Genomic DNA, 16662 nt, shown 5'->3' on the forward strand with positions numbered 1-16662 from the left:
AAAGCAAAGGCTTTGTTGGCTTCACATGGGGCATTATAAGTACTCTCAAACATGCTACAGTATGCTATATCATAAAGCTAGGTCTGATTTGCATCTGGAAGAATTAGCAGGCAAATGCTGATGTAAACGTTCTCCTTGAATTCAAAAGGTCTACAATATTTGCTTTGGATGAGTTTCAAGTCAGTTAAGTGCAACCATTGAAAAGTTAAAATTCTAGTCTAAGTTATCTAAGCTACCACAAATGGCAGGAAGAGCTGAGCACAGATGCGTGGGGATTCATCACACCCTGAAATTGTTTCATACAATAGGTCAGCTGAATACTCTATTGAGATGGTTTTAGTCTCCTTTGACTGTTGAGGCAGCCTTCACAAAACCATTTGCCTGCACTGTGTGCATTCAAAACTGGTAGTCATTAGCTCTCAGGACTTCTGCCTGCTGTTAATAATACTACAGAAACAGACATATAATTATGAGAGGGCTTGAGGTGTCAGCTTTGCTATATATCCTGGATCTCCTGAGAGAGACAAGAAACATCAGGCACAGTCCCTTTTGACATCTACTAATATCTTCATTGATCTGACTAATTTTACATCTTCAATAATTACATCAATAAAACTAACCAGTGAAATAGACTAGAGTTACAAACTTGGTTCTGAAATACCAAGTATCTTTCTCTAGTTTTGTGAGTGAGAGGAGATGTATATAGCTGCACCTTCAGGAAGGAGCATTCCCTGTGAATGTAAGATCTCGAGGACACAATCATGATTTGTGTCATATATAGATTTACATTTGGGAACCAACAGCCTGTCAGAAAAACTGATGCAAAGGGAAAATATCTCAAAAAATATAATAACAAATGTGCATGTTGCATCTTATGACATGACACCCTACACAGAACTGGAGTAGGAACTGTTCTGCTTTGATAATTACTGAGATTTCAAAAATTTCTGTGTGATTTTGAAGAAAAGAGAGAGGTTGTCCTCTGAAAGCAAATTACAAACCCACAGATTGCTATAATCACTGCAGAACACTTGGTCTAAACATGCATCTTGAAGATTTGTTTCACCTTTGGTGAATTAATGCCTTAGCCATCCCAATGTCTTCCACTTTCATTTTCTACATTTACCCAGACTCTTGTCTAAAGCTTCAAACTGATTGCTGGTGACAAGGAATGCAGGTAGCATCCTCTCAGCTTTCTGTTTCCAGTGGCTCATATCCTGTAACAGACTTGCTGTCAGGCAGATAGGGACACTGGAAAAGGCCTCAGCCTCCTGTCTGCCATTGCTGGTTATCATAGCAAACACTTGTGTGAATGAGAGATTTTTATTTATGGAGATTTTAGATAATTTTCAAACATGATGTTTAACACTGACAAGTTCTATGAAGTGTAGTATTGCATGCAGGTAGGCTTGCCTACTTATTTATTAATATACCTATTCTCCTCTGTCACACACAAATAGGAAGAGACAAGCTGGCAAAACTGGCCTTACAGATTTAAGTCACCAGTGACCAAGTGGTTGTTGCTTGTTTATTCAAAGCTGAAAGGAAGCATGCCTTCTGAGAGGAAAACCCAGTCTCAATTCCAGCCCTTTTATTCAGCTTGAAAATAGGCCCATTTACTACCCTCCAAGGTCCATAAGAAAAGCTTTGACCCAAGAGCATATTATTTTCAGAGGGCACTGTAAATGTTTAGAGTTGGTCAAATGTGCAATATCTGAGTACAGTCAATGTCTTATGCTACTAACCTTTCTTACAGTACCGGAAAACTACTTGTGTCAAACTAATAATTTTTTGAGAGAATTTTTTGCTTTTGATTCCACCAGTATGTAAATATAACTGATAATTACAAAAAAGCTATGAGCCTGTATATTCCAGAGTTTGAGGATTCCAGGTGAGAGAAAATGAGAGACAAATAGAGGACTCACAACTAGTTTATTAATATACGAAAATATAGAGAAATTAACAGATACAGTAAAGGATACTGCTGATGTTTGGTTACCTTACCAACTCCAAGGACCATGTGAAGATGATCAGGAAACAAGCTCCTAGAATCATCATCACAGTGTGAGGTGGCAGGCTCAACCTTAGCGGGCGTCCCCGTGGAACCAGCATTGACCTGGGTGCTATGAGGTTCTGCCTCCCCTGCATCGCATGAGGCTTGGGCTTTTATGCCAACAAAAAAGCACACTCATTCTAATGCAGGAGGCCAGTCTGCATTGGAAGAAGTGGCCAGCAATATCTACAAAGGTCTCCAAGGGTCGGGACTTTTCTGGGGAGTTCTAAAGCGGAACTTTCTGGGGAGGAACCAAAGCTGGACTTTTAGGAAAGCAGCCAAAGCAGGACTCTCTGGGGAGGAGCCAAAGCAGACAAACAATACTTTTCTATCCTTGTGTGTTTCACCATGGACCATTATCTATTCTCCCTGATGCAGCCTGTACAATAGAAAATAATATATAATTTTATTTGATAACTTAAACACCACTAACTTTTAAAATATGATCAACTCCCTTCTTCTATCTTGACATTTAAAAACATATATTTTTTTTCTTTCTAGAAAGAACTTTATTTGAGGTCACTTCATTTAAGGGACTGTTGCTTTTTTTCAGCTTTTAAAAAACATCTTTTCCTAAAGGCTGACATTTAAATCTCTAAAACCTAAATTACAGTAGTTTTTTCTCATATTCACGTAACATGTTATCTCAAAAGAGGTTCTGCCGTAACACAATGCAAAATGCATTTATTAAGAGGCTATTATGATCATTTATTTTGTGAAGTGATGATGAACCTTCTGCTACAATCCCATTTTTATACATTACTAAAAGGAATAGCCAAAAAAATATTTTTTTTTAGAACTCAAAACAATTACATGAAGTTTACTACAGAGATACTTTAAAATTTATTTTAAGGTAATATTTGTGTCCTTTCCTTATCACCAGACAACAGCAGCAAGAATTTCAAATATCGGGAAGAAGTGTGAGGCACATGTGCATAAGGGAATATCAAGGCTTTTCATATGACCAGACAAAAACCCTCCCAAAACTGATCAAGAGGAAGGTAATGGCAAAGGGGCTGCTGCAGCCAGTGTCATTAGTCCCTAAGAAAACCTGTACAAAATTCAGTATGAGTGAGCACCAAGGTGAGCTCATCTCATTTTCCTCTCCTGACTAGAAGGAACAACACCTCTGCAAGAAGGATTATGCAGTAGTAAATTTCTCTCCATGTATCCCAGGAAAGATGCAGGAGATGTGTGGGAAAGAAAGGGATAGGACAGAGAAAGAGCGTAATAGAGCAGCAGTACCAGAGTAATGACAAAAAAGCATTTATCTTGCTACACTTTTTTTTCAGACTTCAACAGCCTACTGAAAAATGTTTTTGTTTGCTTATTTTTTTTATTCTCCTTCTCCAGAAGTCTCCTTTAACCAGATGGCTCCTGAAGCAAGGCAGGACTCTGCAGAGTCACTTCGCATGTGGAGGGAGAGTTACAACTGTGAACATTTGAAACATGAATGTTTTGAGTTAGTCATGTAGGCTTCTTTCATACATACCTCCTATGGCAGTTCATACTTTCTGAGGTAACTAATAAATCAAATTAATTACTCTGTACTGGTACCTGTTAGTAAGAGTCTGACTAAATAGGACAACTCATCTGTGAGATGGAAAAGGAAAAGGAGAATGATCTCATTCATACTGCCCAGAAAGAGGTTGGTGGGCCATCAGGGCAGAGGAAGGCACAAAGATCCCTGAATGTCTCTGTGATCTCAGACCAAGGTATGTCCAGCTGAATGTGACAAATTCCAGACAAATGAAGGAATTTTACAGATATTTCACCTACATCCACTTGTTGGGAGCGGCACAGAGGACAGAACAATGCTGTCTCTATTTACCACATCACATAAGTTCATGAGCTATGCAGGCAGCCTACTCAGGACTGAGTTTCAGGTTTTCTGATGGGTAATTTCAGAGGCGGGTCCTCATGCTGTGCATTAAGGGGAAGAAAGCAGTGTAGAAATATCTCTGTCAGTTGGAACAGCCTTGTTTTCCTGAGGGTCTGAGGTATATAAACTGATAATGGGAGATATGGTAGGGAGACATAATGCCTTTCTATTTCACTTGAAAAAAATCAGCAAAATTTCTCTGGCATAGATATGCATATGCTGAAAACTCACCATGGACCTTACTGCTGAAAAAATGTATTTTGCTTTAGAGGCTGCCCTCATTTCTGGTGATACCCCTTCATTTGCCTTGCAGGCTACAGTAGAAAGTAATTTTGATGTAATAATACAGAGTTAAACACGGAAAAATGCAAATAAATTCATTTTTGGATTAATATATTTACAAGGCAAGTACGGGATGTTTAGCATCTTCGCCTTTGGCTTTATTTATAAGGCATTCATTCTCTCTCCACAGGTGAATGAAACCCAAGAAGCTCATACAACCTGTTTACAAATATGTCCTGGTTTTATCTGTGATTTTTTCACAGCGCTGCTGTGCTTCTCTGATGTGCTGGGCTTCAGTCACAGCCCTGATATAAGCAGCACATTACTTTCCCAACCAAAGAAAATGTAATTTAAGCAGCTTGTCAACAGTAGGGCCCAGCAGGCAGGCAAAGCAAGGAATCCAAAAAAGGGTCAGATTTCTTGGCATTTCTCTGCTAGCAGAGAAGATTAGAAGATAACACCTCTCATTTGGAAGAAATGAATTAAATCTGATAAGTGCAATGCATCTTCAAAAGTTTAAGGTGAGAGAGAGGTATTTGCTCAACATAAAACTAGTACCAGTAATAAAAGCTGCGTGCTTCATAACACAGAACACATGGTGCTTCTTCACGACCTGAAAGCCAGTCTTAGGCTTTTTGTAAAAAAAGAAATGTTTTAAATTCTTACCGCTGTAACCCTACAAAGCTGGTTTTTGGTTCCTCTCTCACCTGCCTCTTCTCCCTTGTTTCATTCACTGGATGGGATGAAGTTCCTTGTTTTTCTGCTTCTTGGTGGGACTAAATTACCAATCTACCTGCCACCCACTCGATTAAAAAAAAGACCATGAACACCAGACAGAAGCCATCACATATGAATTCATTATTGCCTCCAGAAATAGCCATAATATGGAATTTTTTTTCTCTCAGAAATAATTTGCCTTGTCAACATAACATGCAGTAATTAGAGCTCCCTAAACTTTAGCAGAAGCATTAATTTCATGTTCTGGAAATCTCCAGTTAAAAGTTTCATAGAAAAACCTTCATGAGATAGTTCAGTTACTTCTAAGTACTGGGAATTACTTATTGAAGGCAAAGTCATTTGATGTTTGTTTTTACTGTGACCTTGTGTGAGTGTCTGAAATTTTCAGATCATCATTAACTTTGTGTCTTAATGCTCTGTTACCATAACAGGAGTAACAGAGTGTACTTAGTTTCTGTTGAATCTGAAGGAAAATTAATACATTTTGCATTCTGAGACAATGAGTAAGTGGGGAAAGACAGGCTTTCTCATACTTTCTTATTTTCACTGTGTATATCTTTGTTAAATTTTAACTGTTTAACTCGAATTAAGTCATTCTGAGGTTTTATCAAAGACTTAATATTGTTAGAGATATTTTTTTTCTTTCCTACTATGAAGAAATAATTGTCATATAGATGGGATGGGGGTTTTTGGAAAATCTTTTGTTAAAGATGATGCTGGACTAGCCAGATGCAACAGACTTCTTGATTCCTCTCTCCTTGGTGCATTCTTGGATACTGGGGGTCTCTCCATCACACTCTGAGGCAGGCTGCTGCTGCTATTACTGTTTCCAGGTTCAGCCACCACCACAGCCGAGCCCTTTTCCTGTTGCTGGCATAGAATCATAGAATAGTTAGGGTTGGAAAGGACCTTAAGATCAGTGAGTTCCTACCCCCCCTGCCATAAACAGGGATGCCTCACACTAGACCATGGGTGACAAGGATTTGCCCAACCTGGTCTTGAACACCACCAGGGATGGAGCATTCACAGCTTCCCTGGGCAACCCATTCCAGTGCCTCACCACTCTCACAGTAAAGAACTTCCTCCTTATATCCAATCTAAACTTCCTCTGTTTAAGTTTGAACCCATTACCCCTTGTCCTATCACTACAGTCCCTAACGAAGAGTCCATCCCCAGCATCCTTGTAGGCCCCCTTCAGATACTGGAAGGCTGCTATGAGGTCTCCGCACAGCCTTCTCTTCTCCAGGCTGAACAGCCCCAACTTTCTCAGCCTGTATTCATACGGGAGGTGCTCCAGTTCCCTGATCATCCTCGTGGCCCTCCTCTGGGCTTGTTCCAACAGTTCCATGTCCTTTTTTTGTTGAGGACACCAGAACTGCACACAGTACTTCAAGTGAGGTCTCACAAGAGCAGAGTAGAGAGGCAGGATCACCTCCTTTGACCTGCATGTAGACCTTGCAGCATTCACACAAAAGCGATAGCGAGTTATATTCTGTTTTTTACACAGAAAAAATGGTTAGTAAAAGGATCTAATAAGGTGGGCATCTGGTCCCTTTAACTCCCTTCTCTCTATTTTCCTGTGCTTCTTTCCAATCCACCATGATCCTTCCATTTACCCGCTGTTTGCCTTTCCCCTGAACAACCTATAAGAAGTTTTACAAAATACAACAAGTCCATAATAATAATAATAATAATAATAAAAGTATTAATAATGATCATCTTATTTTCCCCTTCTTATCAGTTACAAGTTCAGGATGGCCCTCTTCAATGCTATCTCTGAGTAGTGCATTTAATGAACTGGTAGTTGAAGTGTTCTGGTCTTTGTTGTTGTCTTCATTGTCACTTTCTTAGATATTATGTTAGTTCTTTTATACCAAAGAGCCCTTAAACTGGTAATTCAGTGAGATGCTCTCTCACTTCACATTCTTTTACAACTTTATTTACCTCTAGGTTCTAGAGGAAGCTTTGACCACCAAGAACAGGCAAGACAATGGTAGTGGTTTGAGGAACATGCTGGTAACTGTGGGCACAGAAATATTACCTCAATATGGCCAAGCTGTAAATTTTGGATGCTTATGCAGTTTGAGTATGCACAGCAGAGGTCAGGTTGGCAGCCTTCTCCACATTCCATGAGGGCTGTGCTCTCTGTCAGCTGCTGCACTGCGTTGAGCTGCAGATGTTGCATTCGCTCAGCACAAGAACACGATTCCTCTGCACATGGAGTTGGTCTCCCGCTGCAACGTCACGGCCCATGCAGCAGCTATGAGTAAGGAAACTGTCTCTGTGGTTTCACTACTCCCTCTTTTGGAGTCTAGCAGAAAAAATATTGCAGCAGGGGAGAAGAAATGAAGTGGAGGCAGAGGAAGGGGAGAAGGTGAGAGGAAATAGTTTGAGGTTAGAGGTTCAGTTTATGAGGAAATAGTTTGGAAGTTAATTTGCTGATGACACCAAGCTGTGTGGTTCAGTTGATACGCTGGAGGGAAGGAATGTCATCCAGAGGGACCTTGACACGCTTGTGAGGTGGGCTGATGCCAACCTCATGAAGTTTAACCATGACAAGTACAAGGTCCTACACATGGGTCGGAGCAATCCCAGGCACAGCTACAGGTTGGGCAGAGAAGAGATTCAGAGCAGCCCTGTGGAGAAGGACTTGGGGGTGTTGGTCGATGAAAAAATGAACATGAGGAGGCTTCAGTGTGCACTCGCAGCCCAGAAATCCAACCGTATCCTGGGCTGCATCAAGAGGAGCGTGACCAGCAGGTTGAAGGAGCTGATCCTGCCCGTCTACTCCGCTCTCAGACCTCACTTGGAGTATTGTGTACAGTTCTGGTGTCCTCAACATGAAAAGGACATGGAACTGTTGGAACAAGTCCCCACCTCAGTCTGGAGTTATATCCCTTATTTTTCGGTCTCAACAGTACTATTTAAGAAACAGCTGTATAATTCAGTTCACTGGTAAAATCCGTATCTAATTCTATTCTCATGGTCAATCCACATGCAGTGTGACAACCTTGCACAGTTACTCGTCAACACTAGTCATGTACAAAATTTTCTTACTAATCTTTCAATTTAATAAAAGAAACACATCAAAAGTCCCACATCCCCTGTCAGTAATGCATGCAGTATGCGCTGAAGTCCTAGTGTTCACCAGCCAAGAATTTTTCTCTCTTTTCCCTATCCAGAAATACTTATCTTGGACATACTTCCTTTTTCTTGTTTTTAAGTAAATGTCTGACAGTCCTGAGCTCACTTGCACTAGCTATTTTTTTCTTTGTTTTGTTTTTTCCCTCTTAGAAATACTTCCTCTGATGCCTTGCTGACCTTTTGAATTCTTTCTATCTCAGAAGCTTCATTTTACGAAGACAATCCTCCCAGGCACCACCCTCCCTCCCCCTTTCTCCTTCTAGCCAAGAACTGGGTAAATAAATCCATATTATCAACAGCAATGCACTGCAATTTAGTCACTTTTACCATGAGCTACCTGTTAAGTATAATTTTTCCTTAAGACCTTCCAAGGTGCCACAAGTAAATACTTGAAGTAAATGTCAAGCTGCCTTCCAACTTTCCAAAAAAGGACCAGAGAAGATTTCAAGGACAGTACAAGGACTGTTACTTAATTATATTTCGTATGGCATACTACATAATGGCTGTGTTCTGCAAGTGTATTAGTATTTATCAAGAAGAAGATATAATTTTAGGTATAACAATTCTTATATATTTCCCCTCACATTTTTTTTCCTTCCTTTTAGCTTAAGCCTGGTCTACATAGGGATTATTTTGCAATATATCTGTAACTGACATGAATGTTGTTATTTTTAAACAACATAATCAATGCAGAATGAAAAGTCCTGAAAACTAATGTAAAAGCATGTGTGTGCATCGAGGCAACAGGGTCCTCTACCTCTTTAGGATTTTAGCTGTAAGTTGCTGATTTACAGGTATGGGCAGAAATATTTTATTGTTTCATTATAGGTGAGATGATAATTTCTTTAGGATAAATATGGCCTTTGTGGTATCTCTGAAAGGTACAATACTGAATACACATCTTAAAGTTTCATTTCATTAATAAAGGGAGTGGGGAGAAGGCAAAAGCTGTTAAAAGAAAAACCTATACAAAAATCAAATTCATAGGCTTTATTACAAATTCATATTCAAACTTTGACTTTTCCTGTATTGCTGAAGATGGATACTTGTTTTGTAAAGTGAGAATGGCTCATTCTAATTCTTAAAATATATTCTCCCTCTGCAAAAGCTAAAATTTAGTCCACTGTACTGTCTCAAATAGAGTATAGAAATTCACTAGTCAATTGAAAGAGATAAGCAACTGTAACAAAGTTAGATTAATCCTGCTTATTTTAAGAAGGAGGAAAGATGGTTCTCTCTTTCCATTAATGACAGAGATCACCTAAATAATTCACTCTAATTATAAACAGACTTCTAGATGGCTAAAGTTAGATGAGATGAATCCTAACTTTAAAACTCTTGAACCTCTTCCAGGTTGCAAACTAAGGAATAAACTATATTAGAATACTCTTTAAAAAGAAAAAGCTACCATTACATTACATTGTACAAGTTGACTTTTCAGCCGTATCCTTTAACACGAAAACTCATTTTTCATTAAATTCTCATCTGTCATTATCTTTATTGTATAATGAGCAGAGGGATACAGAGACAACCTGACCTGAAATCCTATTACATTTCCCTTTCTGTTGCATTTCCCCTGAAGAACGTTACAAAAACCAAAACAGAATTATTTTTTTTTCTAGATTTTTATACAATTATACAGATTTAGACATTAAGATTTTGTAGCAGCAAATGCTGGAGGTTTTTTACTAAAAGATTGCAATATATTAAGAAAACCCAGTTCTATCATTTCATTTAAATCTAGTATCTCAAATGTACAGACAATACATATACTTATATTTGAATGTGAGGCTTTGGCTTAGTTTTTGTTGTTCCACATTAATGCATTCTTACAAACACATTCCCCTAATATACGTAAAACTATTGAAAACAACAGGCCTCTTTTAGTTATCAGTGGTTCCTTGTCAAAATGGAAGGAGGCTGATATTTCATCCTGTTCCCAGTTCCATTCAAATATTTAACCAAAGACTTAATTAATGGATGACAGCCCAGAGCTGGGAGGATCTGGAATGATGTTGAAGGGCAGGATTCAAACATTCAAAATTATCATCATGGGAGAAACAGTGGGACAAAATGAATAGGGGCGTATACAAATTCAAGGCTAATACAGGCTGGACAGCATAACATTTTTCTGGAATAAAGATTTGGGAAATACATGTAATCTTAAATGGAACCCCCCCTCCCTATGGCAGGGGGATTGGAACTAGACGATCTTAAGGTCCTTTCCAATCCTAAATATTCTATGACTCTATGATTCTATAAGGTCTGTGCCCTGATAGCAGGTGAAGGGCCCAGAGTTTTGTCAATAAAGTAAAAGTAGTAGGACAGCTCCACAGATGAACAACTAAATCCAAACAAAAGTAAAAAAAATAGAAAGCAAGTGCACTAGAAATGGAAGCAGAAAGAACTGACCAAGAAGGAATACAGATACTCTGGCTGAGACTGCACAAATATGATTAGGAAAGCCAAAGCCCATATGATTAGGAAAGCCAAAGCCCACCTGGTGCTGAATCTGGTGAGTGATTTGAACGGCCACAAGAAAGGCTTCTACAGATGCATTAGCAGCAAAAGAAAGACCGGGGAATATGTAGGCTGCTAAAGTGGACAGAGGACCTGTCAATATGGAAAACCCCCATGTACTCAGTGCCTTCTTCACCCTTCTCTTTACTAGTAAGTTTTTCCATCAGCAATTCCAGGTCCCAGTGACCAGTGGGAAAGTCTGGAGCAGGGATTTTATTACGGAACTTGTAAGCAAACTGGCCATAGACAGTTCCATAGGCCTCGATGGAAGATACCCACAAGTGCTGAGGGAGCTGGCTGTTAACATTGTGGGCCCACCCTCAATCATGTTTGAAAGGCAGTGGTGACTGAGAAGGGTTTCTTGAATGTTAAGGGAAAAAAGTGTCACTACGATCTTCAGAAGGACAAGAAGGAGAACTCGAGAAACTACTAGCTGGTTAGCCTCACGTCAATGCCTGGGAACATGGTGAAGCAAATCCTCCTGGAAAGCATTTCAAAACATATTCAGGACAAGAAGGTACTCAGGTGTGGTGAACATAGGTTTATTAAAGGGAAATAATTCCTTGTCAACCTGACAGCCTTCTACGACAAAATTACAAGCTCAGTGGATAATGTGAAAACAGCTGATGCTGTTTATCTTGTCGTTAGTAAAGGTTTTGATACAGTCTTCTATATAATTCTTACTGTCAAACTGATGGCTGGTCTAGATGAGTAGATAATGAGGTGGATTGAAAACAGGCTGAACTTCCAGGATTGAAAGAATATGATCAGCAGCACAAAATCCAACACAGTTATACGATTACAACACAATTAACAGTTTTGTAATTCAGCGGTCAATACCTGGGTCCAGAAGAGGTCAACACCTCTCAATTAATGAAATGGATGATGAGACCAAGTATATCCCCAACAAATCTGCAGAAGATGAAGATATAAAGCCAGGAGGATAGGTTGATATACCACGTAGTTGTGACACTATTCAGAGGAACCTAGATGAACTGGAGAAACGGGCATAAAAGAGTCTTATTAAATTCAACATTGTGCATTTCAATTAAATTCAATTGTGCATTAAATTCAATTGTGCATTGCTGACATATCACGAAGGGTGCTCTTGCCCTCTGCTCAGCCCTTGTGAGACACATCTTAAGTGCTGGGTTCAGTTCTGGGCTCCTCAGTACAAGAAAGTCATGAATGTATTGAAACAGGCGCAGCAAACAGCAGCAGAGATGCTTAAGGGAATGGAGCATCTAGCCTACAAAGAAGGGCTGAGAGAGTTGGAATTGTTTATCCTGAGGAAAGGAAGGCTCAGATGGGATCTTATCCATGTGCATAAATATCTAATTGGTGGGAGTAAAGAAGTCAGAACCAGACTCTTCTCAGTGGTGTTCACTGACAGGACAAGAAGGAACAAGCTAAAGTATGGGATATTCGACTTCAACTTAAATATTTTTTTTACTGAGTGGCCAAGGACTTAAACAAGTTGGCCAGAGAGGTTGTGGAGTCTCCACCTTCAAAGATACTCAAAACCAAACTGGACATGACCCTAAGCCATCTGCTGTAGCTCACTGTGCCAACCTCAACCATACTGTAATTCTGTGACTGAACAAATTCAAATGCTGCAATACAAGGTGGGTTATGTTACTTTTCACCTCACACTATGCACTGTTCTACTTCCTCTGAAGTAATAAATTCTATATCTTTTCACAGGCATGCCAGGTTTTTTATTATTAATATTCATGTTGTATTATTTAGGTAACTGCTTAATTTTATTATTGTTATGTAATTTGCACAAAAATTATATGCTGATTTATTCTGTTACTTTGGTTCCAGCCTTGGAACTTTTTTACATTTTTTGATTTCTAGTTGTTTGCAGAAAACATAGCAAGTCAGTTGCAAAATTATAGCATGGTCTTTTTCTTATAAATGTAATATTTTCTTGTTTCACAATTTTTTTATTTTAATTTGATGTGTTGTCCTTAATTGTCTATGTCAAAGGTATGTTACACTGCCTGTGTACAAGTATTGAAGTGGTGTAATTGCAAAAGCAGGTTGAGTTGTGATATTGTAAAGGTCAAAAATGTGGAACTAGGCACATTTGACTAAAGAAAATGCAGGCTAAATATTGCAGAAAAGTTATCAAATGTTTTATTTTTCAGATTGTGTTGACCCAAAGAGTTAAGTGATAGTTCATTCACTTGAGAGGTTTCAAACTATGCTGGGTATTACACCATGCAAAAACATAAGGTTTTGGGAAGTGTCAAGACAAGGTCAAGAAAATTTTGTCAGTCTATTAAATGACCACTACCAGGAATGTTTATCACTGAAAAAATATGCCTATAATGCCACAGTGCTAAAATATACTTGAGTTTGTCAAACTTTGTTTATCAAAAGATAGAGGTGGTGTTGGGAAATAATTTCCAACTCAACACTTTATAACCTATTCAGTCTATAGAAATATAAATAACTGGTTCACATGATAGTTCTGTTATTTCAGAGGGCATTATACTATGTCAGGATCAAAAACATCTGCAACTTTAAAGGGGTTTATTTAATCTGTGAATTATTGCTTTCCTTCTTATACATTAGAATGAGCTATTTGTCTCTGTTCAACAAGAGAGCTATAAATACCAGTTCAATTGTTAAGTGGCTGCAAAGATTTATAGATCACAGTAAGATAAATAATATCTGAAGGTTTCCTTCTAAATGGTACTGCAGGTTAATGGTAGTGATAGTGTAGAGATTATAAAACCTTTTAAATTTTTTTTTGTATCAGTGTTATTAAAAAAAAATCTTAACTTCTAGAGTACTCTGGTGGTTACAGGAAAAAAAAAAGGCAAAACAACCAACTTTAACTATTCAGAGGAAAATAAGTTCTTAAATTCATGCTGGTTTACATCCTCCAGATTCAGCTGCCTATGCTAAAATGGCTCTGTGACTCCCCATGCACAGGCATTTTCTAGATGCGCTCATTTGGTTCAGATGTCAGCTGCATTGTAATATTTCATTTGACTTGCCAGAACTTCGACACACAACTAGGAAACAGTATTGTTTGCAGATCTTGTTCAAAGTATATGTTGTCATTTTCTTAAGGGTCTCATCTTTCTATTTATGAGTGGGCATCCCATACATAAAGACCTGTAATTAAAATCTGAAGTGTGCTTTGGGAAACTATAGCCTCATTGGTCCTCTTTTTCTTTGTTTAGAATCACAGATTGCTGTGGAAACACTGCTATTGTTACCTCCTTTAGCTTTTACAAGACAAAATGCTTTTCTTTAAAATGGAGAGAACAAAACTCCAAACGGATACTTTATACCAGATTCTCACTTACACAGGACAAGCTGATCTCTAGCACTGCTAATGTTACAGAAGATTATTCCAAAACTATAGCATACTGATCCTCCTATAATAGATTTTAAAAGAGTACCAAGGGAGCCTCCTCAATACTCACCCAATCCTTTTGGTGATTTCTCTTTAACTCTAAAATATTGAAGCAGTGACTAACAGGATGTACATCAGGACAAAGGCTTCTCTAACAAGAAAGAGAACATCACAGTATGGCTCATACAGCACAAGACATTTTGGCAGTATGTACCTCCACCTTCTCTCTTGCGTAGAGCATTTCTACATGCTAACACAAACCCCATGTTTTGTTTCCATATGGCACACCTATTGACTGTGGTTGATTAAAAGAAGTCCCACAACAGTGTTGTTTGTTTGTTTGTTTGTTTGGCTTTACCAGGGCATTGTTGATCTCAATCAGGTCAGACACCCTGTCAGAGCCCATTCTTGACACCTCAATGACAACACACATAAGAACAGTCAAAAGTTTACAACATGTAATTAAAACTGAAGTCACACATGCTATCCTCTTGTGGTCTGAGTAGGATTGTAGGCAACCAGTGATTTGTAGGCTCCATTAGTTCCCAAATGTTCAGTGTATCTAGCCCTTGGCAGAGTGTCAAGGACAAAGAATAATCAGTCTGTAGATATCACTTCTGAAATTCTATGACTTACGCTTCCTTCAGGTGACTCATTCTTTCCGTGTTGTCAAGATCCATTGATGAAAGCTGACTACTTCAAAGGCCTCTGTCAAGTGAAGTACTCTTAATACATAGAGAAAATTATATTGTGCAATCAGTACTCGCAGAACATAACATGAGTGATGGATGATTTACTGCTTAGAAACACCATGGTGAACTTCTCTTCCAGATTCAAGACAGAGCCCTCGAACAGTTAAAGAGATCTTGGACCAAGGAAGATTATTATCGCACTGGGAAGAGACTTGAGGAATTTTTAAACTGATTTCAGAGTTCCCATAAATCTAGCTTCTGTCTTATTGCATGGCAACAAGATCCAATCATTAAAGCAAATCTGTGCATTCAAAATAAGGTATACATACAGCAGCAGCAAGAAAATGATGTGCAAATCTATTGTACTAATGCAGGACAGCACTTTCAAAGCAATAGCTATTAAGAAGGCATTTCTGGTTTAATACGTTTTAAAATCCTTTATATAAATGTCATATGCAGTGTAATAAAACATTGCTAAGAAACAGGGATTTAAGATGCTTCTTTTTTTTTTTTTTTTTCCTTTTTGTTAGTTGATTGGTTGGTTGGTTGGTTGGTTGGGGTTTTTTTACTAATTGAAATGGCTACCTTACTTTTTGCAGGCAATTTGAGTAAAAAATATAATTATATTGGTCATAAACTTAAATACAAATTGAAAGGCAGTTACCCCTTCTCGAGTAGGCTTAAGTCTCATACTTCATGTTTTGTTTGGTTTTAGAATGTGTATTTGTTCTTGAACATTTCCAAGCTGAGAATAGCCTTCTGGTATTTTATAGAGAGTATGTTTTTGCTATTCAGTGTGACATTATTCTGATTTATATTTTTTTCAGCAACAACAAAAAAAAGAAACCTAGCTGGTGAGACTCTCTCCTGATAATTCTGTGTTATGTTCAACATGGTGTTCAGAACTAAAACATAAATGGAAATAAGTATGATCAGATATGAACAAGGACATAGGTTCTTAAGGTGGGGTTTAGGGATCCTAAATCTCTGCATATAAGCCCTCTATTTTCAAATGAATATTCTTTTGGAATGTAAGAATACTCTTTAACATGTCCAGCAGCACTTCAATTTTGACCAGGTTTAGGAGTGGGCTCCCTAATTTTGAGCAGCCAATCTTACAAAGTGTCCTCAAGGCTTTAACACACATCAGGACCACTGAATTTATTAAAAAACATGGGCAGAGAAAAATATAGTGCTGCTTGTATTAGCTTAGTAGGAAAAGAATTCAGCCAAGAAATGTAGGCTTTAAAATATCCTTATTCTCACAGGGTTTGAACCACATCTCATCAGAATCACTGGGCTGCGAGCCTTTCTTTTTGAAAATAGGATGACATTTTGGGAGGAATTCACATCATGAGGCCAAGGGAAAAAGTATACAAGAGGTAGCACTCCTCTGCTGCCCAAAGGTGAAAGCATTCACCTCGAACAGGATAGAAAAGAACTGTGTATGTTTTCCTGCTCAATATGTCCGTTTTTAAATTAGTATAAATCCTATTACAGATATACAGTGTGGGATGTTCAGGACAGAACATATAAGACGCAATGCAAGTAAACTCATACACAGCACTTGAAAATCCAATTGGAGAGAGGATCTCAGGTCAAACCTCATTTGCATACATGCCCTCCGACAGCTCGGACTGCTCTGCTGGCAATCCAATGACTGCTATTAGGCGTGACTGTGCCAAAATGACTGCCAAAATATACAGTTCTGAAGAACTGTTTTTCTTTGCTCTCTGTCTGTAAAATGTAACTCTTCTTTCAACCTTTGCCTATGCAGTCTAAGTTAAAGCTCAACCACATAATTCATATGCATCTCTTAGCACTGCAGAGCACAGTTACATGGGGAGGGAATAGGGTTTGATACTTCTATCATGCGAATAAGAGAAGATTCCCCTTAACCTCCCTACTCGCTCTTTCTCTACTCGCATATAATTTATACATAATAGCTCTTTCTTTCAAAAAATCACAGGTTTTC

This window comes from Psittacula echo, assembly GCF_963264785.1.
Source record: "Psittacula echo genome assembly, chromosome: 3".
Taxonomy (NCBI): Eukaryota; Metazoa; Chordata; class Aves; order Psittaciformes; family Psittacidae; genus Psittacula; species Psittacula echo.